Raw genomic sequence first — 3,472 nt, 5'->3', positions numbered from 1 at the left:
TAAATATTTTACCTGCAATCTTTTTCTTTTTTTTTCTGCAATAATTATATCTAGACTAATAATGATTTGTGAATTAGACTGTTAAGATTTTAGTTTTGCTAGCTATAACTTCGTGGCCTTTATATACAAGATGTGCTTCCTCTTTGCACATGGACTTGAATGCAGCATCACATGAGGGAGTCTGAATCTGTCTGTAATAGAAGAGATGACCTCCATAGACAGACATAGACATAGACAGTTTTTGATCTGGGATCTCTACCCAGTTTCCAGTAGAATCATTGATATTTGTCCATGTGTTGCTTATAACATGGTTACCTTTTTGCCTGTGCATTTGCTTGTCCATAGGTAATCTTCCTTGCTTGGATTGCTTTACTGTTTCTATACACATTGAATTAAAATGCTTATGATTGTAATCCACACTTGGCTTCTATCCCAAAGCAGAGCCATGCTCCTAGCAAATTATTATTTCCAACAAAACTGTTGGGTGTCACAAAGGTGAGTTAGGTATTCATAAAGTTATAAATATTTAGTAGTGAGATAATTTACTCTGTTCCATTCAGTGATTTCTGTAGCTACAGCCTCAGGTGTTCCCTTTTGCATGCTTACCCACACAGTGAAAGTATGATGAAATGGGTGACCGTTGGAGCTAGAGCTGCTGTTTAAACTTCTTTCTGTTCAATAAAAGTAAAAATGAGTTATTTCATTAAAAGGCGGAAATTAAATCATTTCCATCCATATTCTGAATTACAGGGTTAGTAGCACTGCATTTGTGTCAAGCATGAACATATTTATCACCTTGGCCTCTCTTTGTTTCAAAAATGGAACATGGTCTGGGAATAAGCAGATGACCTTCTTGAGAAGGTCAAAGTGCAGGAAGGAAAAAGTGGTATTGATAAAGTGCAGGAAGAAAGAAGTGGTATTGATAATTCTAGCAGAGCAAGATTTAAAGGAGTCATGCATTCAAGTGTTGTCCAATTATCTCTGCTGGTGCCGAGGTTCAAATTTTAGATTCTCAAAAGTCCTGTTTTCTTGATGCCTAAACCCTAAAACTTTTGGCTAAAAGTGCCAATATTTATGTGCTAACACTTCACATTCTGTAAAGTCTGGTAGTGGATGGTCTCACCCAGTACATAGACAGGAGTTGAGAAGGAAGGAGAACACAGTGAGTAGATAAAGCAATGCTGTCATCTCTTTTATAAAAGAACCCTGAGGTTGACATCAGAGACAATTCTGCAGTGATGGTGTTTCTCTGCCTGTGGAAATGAGGATCTAAAGCTCTTTCAAACACTCTCACTGTGAAACTATACTGCAGTTTCTCAAGTGGCAGCTCACACACAAGCTAATTCGAACTGCAAGCAACCAACAAGTATCCTGCTGATAGTAGGAGACTTTCTCTGCACCAAGCACTTCACAGAAAATGATAAATGTGTGTGAATGAGAGAAGGGTCAGAGATCATCTTAGACTTTTGCAGTGAGAGTACAGGAAGCAGAACTGGAGTACCACTGTTCATTCCTTGCTCCCTCAATCCAACCCTTTGCATGTGCATATTCACATTCCTTTAGTTTGTCAGATATTACTGCCCCCAAAATAACAGGGTGGACCCTTCTTGATACTAGGTATTCTGAGATGAAAATCCCTCAGCATCTCAACCTGTCCTACTTTGTATGGAATGATTATTGATTATTGAGTCAGAGATTTATGGCAATTATAGCTTAAATTTCAGAACACTTGCCTAGGAGCTGCTGAATATCTAATATGACAGTGATATATTCAAAAAACAAGGACTGGAACCATTTCAAATTAAGTAACGAAAATAAATACAAGTACCTATGAAAAGAGAAGATGACACTAATTTCAAACAAAACTTATTCTCCACCCATCCTATCATTTTTTCCTCGGTTTTACTTACATAAATGTGCATTAGTGGTTTGTGATGAGTCACTTGTGTATAACAGAGAATGAGAGGTGCCTGCTGTTGAATCCTCACTATGCCTTCTGAAATCTCTTTGCTGGTACAAACTTCTTTGGGGCAGTTACTTTGTACCATTATTGAAGCAAAATCTTTTGCCCCAGGAGTTCACTTGCAATAGCCTCCAAAAATGTCAGGCAAGTTTCCTCATTTTGGGTGGTTTGTGGCTTCAGTCTGTCTTCCTGTTGGAATACCAGGATGAGAGGGGGACAAATCCATGTGCTTTCACGTAAATCTTTTTCTGTTCATGCCATCATCTCAGTCTGTGTATTTCTGTTACAAATCCTGGCATGTACTGTATCACAGCAGAGTGCTTTAACTGCAACACCAACCAAATTTGGTGTCTTTCTCCACAGGTGAATGTTGAGTTCACCAACTCATCAACTTCCATTTCAGTGTGAAGGGGAGCACTGCTACCAGAAAGGGCTGTAAATTTTCCCTTGCTCTCAGAGTAGCTGTCATCCTGATGGCACGGTATAGGTTTGACAGGGTGTTCAGATTTTCTCAAGAAGACAAGGAAGGCAAGAATAGGTCCTACATATCCCAGAGGTGGCTTTGCATTTCCTAAGCTAATCTGGCCAGAGGCAATTCAAAGCTATGAATCTTGACTTCGAGTTAGGCGTTTTCCTCCAGCCTGCATGAAGTCATGACAGACTTTGAGAGCAAGGCTTAAGGCACTCTCCTCAGCATTTATGAGCTGGAGAGATGCTAAAGGTGCTAGCCTTTCTGCTGTCTTACCTGTAGGGAACAGAAAGCATGGAGCAAACAGGGGAGTCTGTGGTTTTACAAAGCCATGCTAGGGTCAGTCTTCACAAGAAGTATATTCCTATTAAGCCTTCCAGAAGCACCAATTAAAACAAGAACAGCAGTCTCTATATACATGAAGATATCCTCCTCCCAGCTGTGGAACCAGACCAGAGATCTCAAGTGTAGCTATCCTCCTTCTGGAAGAGTTCCCCATGAAAAGAAGAATCAAATATCAAATAAAATGCCATCAATTTGCCACCATCTCCCTGTTTTTCCTCAGCTGCTTAAGCCTTACTGAAATAGAAGAAAATAAAACACAGAACAAAGCAACACACAGATAAAATTTCTGTTATCCAAGCTTCATTTCAAAATGTCTGATATGGAGAGACAGCCCTTGGTCTCAAGTCTCCTGCTTTTTGAAGCTTTCTTTTTCTCTTGAAAGACAATACAGTTTGTATATGTGAGGTTCAGAATTCCTAAATTCATCTCTCCTGAGATATTTTATTTCTAAGGCTTAATACGCAGTGCTATAGAATGGCATGTGAGGGAATAAGTCATTCCTCCTGGTATCTATGCTATGCTTATCTCCATGGCAGCCAAGTAATTTAGAAAAGAATAAGCAAACATCTACTGCTGCATGCTTCTCTCCCTCGGCCCTCTTCCTGCTTTTCTGTTGTTTGTTAGCAATATATGCTATGATGTCTGGATCAGAAATGTCAAGGTTAAAAGAGTTCTGTTACCAAACAAGGCAAAAC

Source organism: Acanthisitta chloris, unplaced genomic scaffold (genome assembly GCF_000695815.1).
Source record: "Acanthisitta chloris isolate BGI_N310 unplaced genomic scaffold, ASM69581v1 scaffold5658, whole genome shotgun sequence".
In the NCBI taxonomy this organism is placed as follows: domain Eukaryota; kingdom Metazoa; phylum Chordata; class Aves; order Passeriformes; family Acanthisittidae; genus Acanthisitta; species Acanthisitta chloris.
The sequence above is the reverse complement of the archived record's forward strand: the minus strand, read 5'-3'. Positions refer to the sequence as shown.